Source organism: Anopheles funestus, chromosome 2RL, assembly GCF_943734845.2.
Source record: "Anopheles funestus chromosome 2RL, idAnoFuneDA-416_04, whole genome shotgun sequence".
In the NCBI taxonomy this organism is placed as follows: Eukaryota; Metazoa; Arthropoda; class Insecta; order Diptera; family Culicidae; genus Anopheles; species Anopheles funestus.
The window spans coordinates 44,924,650-44,938,695 of record NC_064598.1 but is presented as its reverse complement, the minus strand read 5'-3'; the positions used below and the strand labels follow the sequence as shown (position 1 = coordinate 44,938,695).

At 38.8% G+C, this 14,046-nt stretch overlaps 1 protein-coding gene across 1 annotated transcript in view; it reads right to left on the bottom strand.

Annotated features, from left to right (window-relative positions):
• The window catches only part of LOC125766046 (uncharacterized), a 96,223-nt gene extending 82,387 nt beyond the window's left edge, over nt 1-13,836 (bottom strand). Inside the window, exons 1-2 of the mRNA XM_049431626.1 lie at nt 13,023-13,836; nt 2,041-2,151 (exon numbers count right to left, since the gene is read on the bottom strand). The gene's annotated coding sequence lies outside the window, so the exon portion shown is untranslated. The remainder of the gene's footprint in view (nt 1-2,040; nt 2,152-13,022) is intronic.
• Between the last annotated feature and the right edge of the window lie 210 nt (nt 13,837-14,046).

Sequence of the window (14,046 nt, the reverse complement as noted above, 5' to 3'; positions counted from 1 at the left end):
TACATTCATCATTTTGGGTATTGGATTCACCTAGTTTCTGATTAATCTTAAGATATGACAAAAAGTACATGGGAATCGAAAATTCACCACTGGTGGCGCATAGATCTTTTTTTTTAATAAAAACTTTACTGCTTGTTGTTTTCCCAGCATACAATTTATGCTTCGCCTGTATCCAGAAAGTGAAAAGTCCTTTTGGTGATGAGAAATAAAATAGGATGTCGTCGAATTTGTCTGCTTCTCCTACTTCCACTGCAACTATAAAGTCGTTCTTTTGTTTGTTCGTTTTGATCGTTTTGGTTTCATGTCGATAATTAGTTGATTTTTTAAATTGGTGAAGAATAATCGTAATGGCCAAATATGTGTTATACAATTCGCCATGTATAGTAGATTTCGGTTTCGATACCTCTATCAACGATATGAGCTGTTGTTTCTTTAAAGATTTATTCTTGTCGATGGGTTCATGATGTTCCGTGGCTGTAATGCTTCTAAAAAAAACGAATCAAAAAGAAGAATAGAGAAAAGCGGAAAGATACGAGTAAATGAACTGTTCGCAAATGATGATTCCTTTAATAGAGTGACAAAAAAAAAACAAATACAGATACAAATCGACACGAATGCAGCATTTTGCCACACATGCAATTTGTTTACACTTTTAGTTCAATAGCATCTGTTTTTTTTAATATGGTCATCTGCTTTTGAAAATAATTGAAAAAGTAGCAGACGTATAAAGTCTGAAATGGAATAATTTATAAACCATTTTCCATTGTTTTATGCACGCCTTTAGACATTTCTTCTCCAAGACGAAAATTGGTCTACGCAAAATAGTTTGACGGTCTCTTATTGTTGTATTAAGAAAAACAATTCATGCAGAGTAATCAATTGAGTATCAAAAACTATAACCTTACATAGTGCAGACGCAAATCGTCAATCGTCAAAGCAGAGGATTGTTACGAAAAGCCTTTAAAAGCGGTACTCATTTAGAGGCGGTGAACTGTATTACAATATGTTAACACACATTAAAAAAATAGTTATACATTCTTCTTCTATTTATGAGGCTCTACAATCTCAAGGGCGGTCTTGGCGTGACATTGTTAGCTTTCCTTGACTGTATTTGTCAGTAGCAGGATAATGAGTCTTGTGTACGGGGTTTGGCCTGGATGGGATTTTGTACTATTTCCACCCCCGTGGCTCATGATATTAGTAAAATTTTATAGTGTGAGAAGTACAAATAAAGTCCACTCTCATTCGTCCGTCCGGAAAGTTCCGCGTATCAAGGACTGACTATCCAGCTACGTGAAAAAAGTTTCGTAAGCAAGAAATGACCGGCATGACCTCAGAGGTCGTTACGCCAAGAAGAGGAATCGGCAACATCATCTAAATCGAAGCATCAGTAAGATCGACGCATCGGATGCACCCGCGATTAAAAAGAAGTTTTAAACAACGCGAATGAACACCTCCTCTTCTTAACTCGTATATGACATAAGTAACTGTGAATACAGCCTTCTGGAACTGTACACAATTTAATAAAAATGGGCCTCATGGTTTATCGAGCAGAACATCCCTGATGGACTTTGAGTTCAAGTCGAACCTTCGCCAGAATAAAAATAAAAAGCATTGAGAAAGCGTAATCTTTTTAAAAATATTATCTATACCTTTTCAACTTGATTCTTTCGTTGTCCGGTACAGGATTTGCGTTGGATGTATGCGGCATGGGTTCATCGTTTGTTCGCGGTGCTTTTGGTGCTTGTGTACGAATAATGTCGCTATTAGGTCTTTTGCTCATTTTAATTCTGGAATGACAAAACATTGAATTATTAAAAGGTAAATAAAGCATTTATCGATTCTGTGTACCGTTTGAAGGTGTACTGAAAGTCTGGTTGGTTTATCTTCCGTACTTCCTTTGATATCTTCTTCTATTTATATTTATATATAAAATTCTCGTGTCCGCGGTGTGGTGTTTTTGTGCAAATTCCTCCGAAACGGCTGAACCGATTTGAGAATGAAAATAGGTTTTAAGTTCTTTTCGTTTCACTGGGTGACCTGTAGCCAATGTTATGCGTTTTTTCTGCTTCTTATTTGCGTCTTTTGGCAGCTGCTACTAACTGCTATCAAGTAGTAATTCGATGTTAGTAACACGATTAATGCCGAATACTGCTGAAACGAAAAAGATGTAACGAATAAATCAATCAAAACACACAAGACGTTTTATTTGTGCAATTTTATTCAACTAGTGAATCGACCCGGTTACAGGGCTACGTAACAGATCTGCGTAATGCTCAAACACCGAGGTTCACATGGATTAGAAAATATTTTTTCAATCATACAGAAACATTTTCTAATGTTATTCAATATGGTCTTACGGTTGCATCGCGACTACCCGTGATCATTGCGACTTGTTATCGGCATGGATTCGTCTGGGTTCTAATCTCAAATGCGCTCATCAAAGGCAGGTCTGTCCATAAAACCTTGAATATTCCAAGCAGCACTTCGTTGGCGATTAAGCCTCAAGCCGTTTGATTACTTGGTGTATTGTAAAACATTGACGATGTTGTTGGATACGATGCAATCCAGTCTTACAAGCATCTCTTCAATTCTAAACTCTTGTGATCCGATTTGAAAATTATTCGTTCTTCTTGAGGATTCCAAAGTTGGTCATGGTCAATGTCACTCCGGCCATCGTGGTTTTGGAATTGCTTCTTTTCAACCATCTAAAATTTCCAATTTACTATTCTTTTGAGCAACGGACGTCAGAATTGTGCACAATAATTCTACTACAACCGCCAAAATAAGGAAAATTCAAACATGGAAATTTGATGAAAGCCTTAGAAAATTCCGTTCAAGGCGCACTGCGGGTCTCTTCAATCCGGATTCCATTATGTGCCGGAAAAAAATATTTTCGGAGCGCATGACATGTATTCCGTTTGCTACAGCCAGTAGAAATAGTAACTTGTGGAATAAAATGTCTAATTAAATTCCAAAATTCCTTAACCCTCACCGATAACGAATGAGATCAATTTAACGGCGTATATTAATGGATGTTTTCAATGATTTACAAAAATGACCTCAATGGTGGTCCATTTGCCTGGTGTTGGTAAAAGTTCGCCATTTTCACCACTTTTTGTTTTTCTCCTGGATGGGCATCACCTTTGGTATTGATTTGTTTGTGGCACCATCCTTTTGTTGTGGCATACGACTTGAACAGGTCTTGACCAACCATTACTTGCTTTCCTTGATTTTATTTACCCGTAGGATTGACTGTAATCATGCGTACGGGGGTTCGACCAGGATGTTCATTGATCCTTGGCATTGTGGTGCGCTACCATTCAGCAATGCCCGCAAAGTAGGCTTAAATTTGTACAACAACCAAAAACGACATCAACTTGGTGAACATGGAGGGTTCGATGATCGAACTCTCATATTGGAAAATTCAAGATTTACAAGTTTTACAACACTGACTAGTGAAAACAGGTATGCCAACACTGGAGTAACACTGCGTTAAGCGTTAGATAAAGATAATACGTAAAATGAGTGAAAAGTTGATAGCAAGATACGTGTATGTGTGTGTAGTCCCGGTCGTACATGCGAGGCCTTACAGGACAGAAACTGGTATCAACTTCGAATCTTCAAGGAAAGCCAGAAATCCTCCTAAAGCTTTAATGTCACAAAAGAAGAAGAAGGAAAATTACTTTATTTCTAATTATAAGTTCGATCGAGAATGGTAATAATTTAAAATTTCTCAATTAATCAACGATTTTTTTCTATTTGCCATTTTAATAATGCCACATGGATCTTGACTGAACATTTTAAATGTTTGCTAGAAAACTTTTCTTGTGAAGGCAAAGCTAGGTTTTCGGGCTCAGCTGGTAACATTATAAAAAAGAAACAAGGAATGCATGAAATGTCATAACGAATGTTGGGCGACCTTGAGACACTTCCAAAAGGTCCGTAACGGCTTGATGTTGAGAACGCAGGTCATCCAAGACAAAGAGGCAAAATTGCAAAGAGTGCCTGCAGCATGACAGGGTTCAGGATGCCCTAAACCAGTGTCGGATCTAATAGTAGACGGAGCTGGCGGCCGCCTAGGGTCCCTTCGATCAGAGGTGGCCCATGAACGGTTATAGTCGAGAATACACTTGTCAATACGGTGATTAACAGAAAAGGGGATCTCTCGCTAAGAAATTCATCTTTATCCGCCAAGGCCCTAACGTTATCGAATGTGTTGTGCGACAACCTTATATGGTTACCGCTCAAGGGTCTGCGAGGGGATATCATTGGTTTCGCAGTCGTATTAGTTTCACCCTGATTTAAAGGAGCACGAAGCATATGAAAACGACTACAAGAGCAAATGTCGAAAAGATCGAGCAGGTGATGACAGAAAGCGTAACATCACTAGTGTATCAAAAGACTGGTTTGATAGCTTCAAGATTATCTGAATGGCAAGTCTATTCAAGCTCCAAAGCAAGGTCACTCACGCAATGCAGGCTTAGCAAGGCAAGGCTTAGCGGAATGCGTACTAGTGAGCTACCCTTGCACCGTCGAAAAAGCGTACAGTCTTAAAAAAGAGAACAAGAACAAGAAAACAAGCTTAGAGAGTTTTGAATGAGACAGACAGAGAGAGAGAGAGAGAGAGACAGAGAGAGAGAGAGAGAGAGAGAGAGAGAAAGAGAGAGAGAGAGACCGGTGAATTATTGATATGTTGGGGTTTGTCAATCGTATCGGAAATCAGTAAGATTTTGTATCAAACTTTGTCGCAAACGTTCTACTCTCCCATTTCTACCATCCGCGATAACGATAAGAACAGCTTAATGTCAACATTCGAGGTGACACATGTAACAATCGAACGGAAAAAAAATACAAAATTCCAAATCCAAATCCAAATTTTCAACATTATCTATCTATATCTAACTATCTATATCTATGTATCTATATCTATACATACATACATATATATAAAATTCTCGCGTCGCGGTGTTAGTGTGCAAACTCCTCCGAAACGGCTGCACCGATTTGTATGAAATTTTCGCTGAACGTTCGTTAGGTATGAGAATAGGTTTACCGCTATTTTTCGTTTCGCTAGGTGGCCTCTGGCCAATATTATGAGTGCTTTTCTGTTTTTCCTACGGGAGTTATCAAGTAGGCATAGCCATTTTTCCAACACGAATAATGTTGAACACTACTGAAACAAAAAAGTTCTAACAATAAAATCAATCAAACACATGACGATTTGTTAGTTCAATTTTATTCATTAAAGCGTAAAGTGAGTGATAAATAAGTAAAAAGCAAGTGTGTGAATAATTAAAAAATGCTATTTAGTGAATTGCGGCTCAGTAGTACATGTGGAATCCGCGCCTTACACGGAAGTACCTGAATCAAATCGCAATCGTCAAGGAAAGCCAGAAATGCCCCCTGAAGTAGCAGATGAAGATCAGCCACAAAAAAAGAAGAAAAATTGCTTTGACTGGGACTTAATCCGAATATCATTTGGATTAAGAATGGCAATAATTTAATAAATTTCAATTAATCTACGATATTCTCTAATCGCCACTCTAATAATGCCACACGAATCAAGATTGAACATTCAAAATGTTTGCTTTACTTACAAAACGCATGTTTAAGGGTAAAGCTAGGTTTGCCGGGTAAGCTAACCAACGTAAATCAACATAAACAGCAAAATGCACTAAATGTTAGCAAGGCACCAAATTATTAAAGGAGTTTTAATAACATTCAACTCTATACTTTACATACACCACACTACAGCTATCATCGAACTCCAGACAGACGTCATCGTATCATGTATGTAGCTTATCAGCGTGTGCCAGATGCGGATGACGTAAGTTATATGAATATTTAGCAGTTAAAAAACTGTTTAAATACTTTGTTAAACCTTCTCCAATCGCTTTAAGTACATGATTAAAGTTTAACTTACTCACATCAAGGCTGAGGCCGAGGTTTTCGATTATCTGATTCACTTCCTCTGTACTTCCGTTTTTGGGCTAATGAAGTAGTCACCCTAGATGACTTTGAATTGTTCGCACCGCACTTGTATTACACCACACTTTGAAACTTTAGGGAGGTTTGTATCTTTCTCCAATAATATTCTTTCTCGCGGTACAATTGTCTATTGCGACAACTTTTCAGCTTAGTGCAACACTTGAGCCAGAGACCTCAGACAAAACACGTCCGTCCACGTTGGAGCTGAGCGAAAGAAGAAATCAAAAGATACAGAACACAAGGTACATTGATATGAGGCAGAGTTAATCCAAGATGTACATAGTAAGTGGTGAACATTTATCAATATGTGTAAGTTTGCCTTTGTGTCAATGGCCAAAAATACACCCTTACTTATATAACCTCGTACTCGCGTAGGTAGTGCAATTTTGATTGAATTTTGTACATTTTCAAGTTTTAAACAAATTTCCACTTAGTTCTAAAAGATGTTTTGACTTCAATTTAATTGTACAATAGTTTCACACTACACTCACACACACTTCGAATTATACTTTCATTCTATCAAACATTTTTACACCTTTACTTCTATAACCACCTGGGTATGTAATGCATTTTATATTTGAACTTTTCTGCGTTGAAATGTGCCTATAAATGTATGCAAAAACGAAAAAATGTTAATTGGGGAAGAAGGCAGGATCACCCTGTATCGAAGGAGCACAGAAAGAACTCTGACAGGGTATAAAAGGGGATCATTAGCAAAGGAGCGAGGGAACGAGAAGGTTTAAAATAAAGTTGGTTGCTCCCGTTAAATTCGTGTGTGCGACTTTGAATCTTTTTTCCTTTTTTCACATCTGGTGTCAGAAGTGGGATATACCGATTCCCTGAAAAACTGTTAGCTGTGTGCGGCTGGTCGAGTAAGAGTGCTGTGTGCGCAAAAATATCGACCTGCGCGTGTGTGCGATACCGATTCCCGGGAAATATACGGTGCGTTGGCTGTGTGCTGTTGTTCGTGTGAGAGTGCTGTGTGCGCTGGAAAAAACGATTGACGCGTGCGTGTGCGTAATCTGTGTCCGTCTATTCGGGCGTGTGTACCGTGGTGTTATTGAACAATGGAACGATTGGTGGAAGAATTTACGCGTGTTGGCCTGGTGAGGAAGTGTGAAATGGCTGGGTTGGTTACGTCCGGCAATAAAGAGGACTTGGCGAAACGGATCATTGATGCCGGAATAACGTTAGAAGCCGCTCTCGAGCAAAATCCCGTCGAAGATGACGCAAACGCAACGGGCTATCTTTACGCTGAAGTCGGATCGGTAGTAGATGCGCCAAAACCTGCCATAATCCACACACCAGTGCAGTCATACTCATTCCGAGATGTGAAGGATGGAATTGAGCCCTATGGTAAAGATCTAACAAAGGATATCCGAGCGTGGTTTGAGGACTTTGAGGGAGTAGCGTAAATGGCACTCTGGTCCGAAGACCAAATGTTCATCATGTGTCGATGAAAGATGGTTGGCATCGCGAAGGGTTCCTAGCAACGGAAAAAGGTATATCATCTTACCCGGCGTTACGATCCAAGTTGATTAAAGAATTCGAAAAGATAATACGCTCAGGTGATGTTCACAGAAGGCTAATGGCAAGACGAAAAACGCATAAGGAAACCATGCTTGAGTATGTGTATTAGAGATGTGCACACTGAGTAAGAGTGAGTGTGTGAGTTTAATCCTGCAAAGGAGTTTATGATTTCAACTCAGCATAAGAAGTTTTTATGACTCTTTTACTCACTCCTTGCCGACTAAGGCAGCGCGCTGTCACTTCTCGAACAAGACAAACCAGACAAAACCACAAGAACAAACCCAAGCAATCATATGGAGGTGCTCTGTCAACCTGCATAGAACAAACCAGACATACACGACATAAAACAAAACAGTTTGATTTTGTCTTGCATGTCTGTGTCACACCTTGAAACTCTCCATACCTTGTTGTCAAATTTCACAGAAGCGGTTGTGTGCTGGATTGCTTTGTTAACAGTTATTGTGAAACAGAGAATTTCAGATTTTTAGCATACATAAACTCACCGAAATTGGAACTAAACGAGGTAAGATTGCTTAGGAATAGTACTAGGCATTGAAATTGTCGATGGAGTGACAGTTCTACACGACAATTGGCAGAGCACCTTTCGAACAGTGTCGTGTTTGTCTGGTTCACAAGTAACAATTGACGCCTAGCTCGTAGGCAAAGGGGGTGAGAAGGGAAGAGAAACAACGAGGAGAAGAGCAGTGGTGAGTTTAACTGCACGGTTTGGTTAAGGAGTGAAAGAGATAGAACGTAGAAAGAAAGAGAAAGACTGAGAACGATGCGATGACAATTTGGAATTGTAAACATAAATAAACCGGCATCATCAAACAATCATCAGGTTATCACCGAGTTTTGAGTTAAATGTATTTTTATACTGTTTTTTTATAAACAATAGTAAGAAAATGGAAAACGTGAGTCAAAGTAAGATGGGCAAGAAATTAAGCAGCGGACGCCAATGACTGGAACAGTTGTTTATAGAGAGCGACGAAGACGAAGAATGCCAGCCTACTTATGCAAACGATGATGAAGCGCAGCGAAATGAGACGTTTAAAATGAAACTGCGAATGTGGGCCCTTTCGCATCGTATAAGACATACCGCTCTAAAGGATTTGTTGGCAATTATTCGTGATTCTATCGACTATCATGTACCTAAAGATTCATGAATGGAATCAGGTCCCTTCCAACCTTATCCCTTTGAAGGGAAACTCCCTTTGAAGGGAAATTTTTTAAAGGCTAAGTTAGGACGTTATCACAAGCAATCAGTAGGTTATTTGAGCTAAGGGAATTAAAAACAAATATAAATATCGATAACAATGTTTATCCAATGGTCACGAATAGAAAAAAGAGGTAATATTAACTATAACGTCTAGATTCACTTTAAGAAATGGCGATAGAAACGGATGGTTTATCACAAATAATAATAAAATCATATCGATGAACTAGATACTGGTTTGTTGTTGTTTTTGTTGTTGTTTTCGTTCTCCATGCCATTTTGTTCTTGCCTAAAAGACACAAATGCATTATTATTATTGGACAACTGCAAATGTGCTAGCACGACACCCGTATAGCTGTATGGCAAGCATGGAGTACTGCAGTGCACATACATAGTCGGTAAGGCGCTGCTCTGGGATTTGTCGTATACGACGAACGACAACGACAAGTTTTATGGGTGCTCTAGGATTTGTCGTCACACAAACTGTCAAAGAGAGAAGGGACGTCAAACCGTAATAATAAGAAGAAAAACATCAAATCATCAAACGTACAAAACCAACAATAAAGCGTCCTCAAATCTGAGTTCCATTGCCTAAACTTGTTAGAATGGCCGCTTTAATTAAAATTCAGTTAAAAATGATGCGCATTGGACAACTTGTGTCCATTTAATTTCTGCTGCAAAAATTTGTTCTGTTTTGACAACCAAGATGCACGTTTTGAAAGATGTGCCTACGACAAGTTTTACGAGGTTTATAGAAAAAACAAATTGATTTGTATAACGACAGATGTGTGATCATGTTTTACAGGATTTGATAGAGCACCTTCATACAGCTCCATACGTTTGTATTTGTCGTTCGTCGTATACGACAAATCCCAGAGCAGCGCCTAAGAGTTCAACACTTGTTCATACTAACCAGCCAATTTGTCCACAGATATACGAACAAGATGAGACAACGCCGATAGAAGAGAAAAAAAAACCAATTCAATAATATACATAATAAGTCTGCTTCACGTGTACATTTCATTTTTGGCCACCATGACACATTTTTATGATCGCCATTATTAAATTTGTACCCATCCCAAGCAAAAAGTTTCAACTTGTCAAAAGCAAATGCCGGAATGTCTCCCTCTAAACAGTATCCCGTGCCTGCTCGCACTTACACTGAGCGAAAGACGGTCAGAAAGCTCGGGTCGTGTCTGATGAGTTTTCTCATGCCGTTCGCTTCTCTTGCGTTATGCCCTCTTGCTCGTACTCACGCTCGTTCTACCGTCGATGCAAAAGTGTACAATCCGCGCGGTTGTCAGACTACTCCAAACACCAACAAGAACAACAAATGCATTGGTTTACAACAACAAATCGAAGCTACCCGAGTTGTTCGCGCGATCGTATACAGAATCGCTGATGAATCGCTGTTCATTTGTTTTCCTATTTTTAATAATTATTATTAACATAATTATCATTACATACGTCCACACGGCAGGGACCGGGTTCAAATCCCATCCGGACCGTCCCCCCGTAGCCATGGACTGACTATCCTGCTACGTGGTAAAATAAGTCTTGATACGGCCAGGCCGTTATAACCGAACAAAAAAAAAAAAAAAAAAAAAAAATATAATTACAAATTAAGAGAGGCGAATGCACCAAGACATCATACAAAAATAAAACAACAAACATGATCGAAGCCTCTTTATGTTACTGTTTTCTACCACGATTTTGTTGTGAGCTAATAGACGTTTTGGGGCGTTGGAATCCGATTTGATTATACGACCGTGAAATAAAGAACCTCCAAAGTACTAGTTCGTCATATGCTCACACTGCAGAATTATCCCAACATTTGTATCATGTGTATACGTTGTATCATATGAATTGAAGCATATGCATGGTGATCCCAATGATTCAAACGATATTTTTATCTTAAGGAATGTATGCATGGCTTGTCGGTCAGACCCATCGTCAAATGATCAACCGATGAAATAATGCGCAAACTATGTGTGTACATGCAGGGTTCGATGATCGAACTCTCATATTGGAAAATTAAAGTTTTACAACACTGACTAGTGAAAACAGGTATGCCAACACTGCAGTAACACTGCGTTAAGCGATAGATAAAGATAATACGTAAAATGAGTGAAAAGTTGATAGCAAGATATGTGTATGTGTGTGTAGTCCCGGTCGTACATGCGAGGCCTTACAGTACAGAAACTGGTATCAAATCCGAATCGTCAAGGAAAGCCAGAAATCCTCCTAAAGCTTTAATGTCACAAAAGAAGAAGAAGGAAAATTACTTTATTTCTAATTATAAGTTCGATCGAGAATGGTAATAATTTAAAATTTCTCAATTAATCAACGATTTTTTTTCTATTTGCCATTTTAATAATGCCACACGGATCTTGACTGAACATTTCAAATGTTTGCTAGAAAACTTTTGTATTGAAAGCATAGCTAGGTTTTCGGGCTCAGCTGGTAACATTATAAAAAAGAAACAATGAATACATGAAATGTCATATCGAATGTTGGGCGACCTTGAGACACTTTCAAAAGGCTCGTAACGGCTTGATGTTTGAGAACGCAGATCATCCAAGATAAAGAGGCAAAATTGCAAAGAGTACATGCAGCATGGCAGGGTTCATCATGCCCTAAACCAGTGTCGGATCTAACTGTAGGCGGAGTAGGCGATCGTCTAGAAATGACTACAAGAAACGACTACAAGAAATGAAAACGACTACAAGAGCAAATGTCGAAAAGATCGAGCAGGTGATGACAGAAAACGTAACATCACTAGTGTATCAAAAGACTGATTTGATGGCTCCAAGATTATCTGATTGGCAAGTCTATTCAAGCTCCAAAGCAAGGTCACTTACGCAATGCAGGCTTAGCAAGGCAAGGCTTAGCGGAATGCGTACTAGTGAGCTACCCTTGCACCGTCGAAAAAGCGTACAGTCTTAAAAAAGAGAACAAGAACAAGAAAACAAGCTTAGAGAGTTTTGAATGAGACAGACAGAGAGAGAGAGAGAGCGAGAGAGACAGAGAGAGAGAGAGAGAGAGAGAGACCGGTGAATTATTGATATGTTGGGGTTTGTCAATCGTATCGGAAATCAGTAAGATTTTGTATCAAACTTTGTCGCAAACGTTCTACTCTCCCATTTCTACCATCCGCGATAACGATAAGAACAGCTTAACGTCAACATTCGAGGTGACACATGTAACAATCGAACGGAAAAAAAATACAAAATTCCAAATCCAAATCCAAATTTTCAACATTATCTATCTATATCTATACATACATACATCTATATATATAAAATTCTCGCGTCGCGGTGTTAGTGTGCAAACTCCTCCGAAACGGCTGCACCGATTTGTATGAAATTTTCGCTGAACCGAACGTTCGGTTTTCTCATTAGGTATGAGAATAGGTTTACCGCTATTTTTCGTTTCGCTAGGTGGCCTCTGGCCAATATTATGAGTGCTTTTCTGTTTTTCCTACGGGAGTTATCAAGTAGGCATAGCCATTTTTGAAACACGAGTAATGTTGAACACTACTGAAACAAAAAAGTTCTAACGAATAAATCAATTAAACACATGACGGTTTGTTAGTGCAATTTTATTCATTAAAGCGTAAAGTAAGTGATAAATAAGTAAAAAGCAAGTGTGTGAATAATTAAAAAATGCTATTTAGTGAATTGCGGCTCAGTAGTGCATGTGGAATCCGCGCCTTACACGTAAGTACCTGAATCAAGTCGCAATCGTCAAGGAAAGTCAGAAATGCCCCCTGAAGTAGCAGATGAAGATCAGCCACAAAAAAAGAAGAAAAATTGCTTTGACTGGGACTTAATCCGAATATCATTTGGATTAAGAATGGCAATAATTTAATAAATTTCAATTAATCTACGATATTCTCTAATCGCCACTCTAATAATGCCACACGAATCAAGATTGAACATTCAAAATGTTTGCTTTACTTACAAAACGCATGTTTAAGGGTAAAGCTAGGTTTGCCGGGTAAGCTAACCAACGTAAATCAACGTAAACAGCAAAATGCACTAAATGTTAGCAAGGCACCAAATTATTAAAGGAGTTTTAATAACATTCAACTCTATACTTTACATACACCACACTACAGCTATCATCGACAGACGTCATCGTATCACGTATGTAGCTTATCAGCGTGTGCCAGATGCGGATGACGTAAGTTATATGAATATTTAGCAGTTAAAAAACTGTTTAAATACTTTGTTAAACCTTCTCCAATCGCTTTAAGTACATGATTAAAGTTTAACTTACTCACATCAAGGCTGAGGCTGAGGTTTTCGATTATCTGATTCACTTCCTCTGTACCTCCGTTTTTGGGCTAATGAAGTAGTCACCCTAGATGACTTTGAATTGTTCGCACCGCACTTGTATTACACCACACTTTGAAACTTTAGGGAGGTTTGTATCTTTCTCCAATAATATTCTTTCTCGCGGTACAATTGTCTATTGCGACAACTTTTCAGCTTAGTGCAACACTTGAGCCAGAGACCTCAGACAAAACACGTCCGTCCACGTTGGAGCTGAGCGAAAGAAGAAATCAAAAGATACAGAACACAAGGTACATTGATATGAGGCAGAGTTAATCCAAGATGTACATAGTAAGTGGTGAACATTTATCAATATGTGTAAGTTTGCCTTTGTGTCAATGGCCAAAAATACACCCTTACTTATATAACCTCGTACTCGCGTAGGTAGTGCAATTTTGATTGAATTTTGTACATTTTCAAGTTTTAAACAAATTTCCACTTAGTTCTAAAAGATGTTTTGACTTCAATTTAATTGTACAATAGTTTCACACTACACTCACACACACTTCGAATTATACTTTCATTCTATCAAACATTTTTACACCTTTACTTCTATAACCACCTGGGTATGTAATGCATTTTATATTTGAACTTTTCTGCGTTGAAATGTGCCTATAAATGTATGCAAAAACGAAAAAATGTTAATTGGGGAAGAAGGCAGGATCACCCTGTATCGAAGGAGCACAGAAAGAACTCTGACAGGGTATAAAAGGGGATCATTAGCAAAGGAGCGAGGGAACGAGAAGGTTTAAAATAAAGTTGGTTGCTCCCGTTAAATTCGTGTGTGCGACTTTGAATCTTTTTTCCTTTTTTCACATCTGGTGTCAGAAGTGGGATATACCGATTCCCTGAAAAACTGTTAGCTGTGTGCGGCTGGTCGAGTGAGAGTGCTGTGTGCGCAAAAATATCGACCTGCGCGTGTGTGCGATACCGATTCCCGGGAAATATACGGTGCGTTGGCTGTGTGCTGTT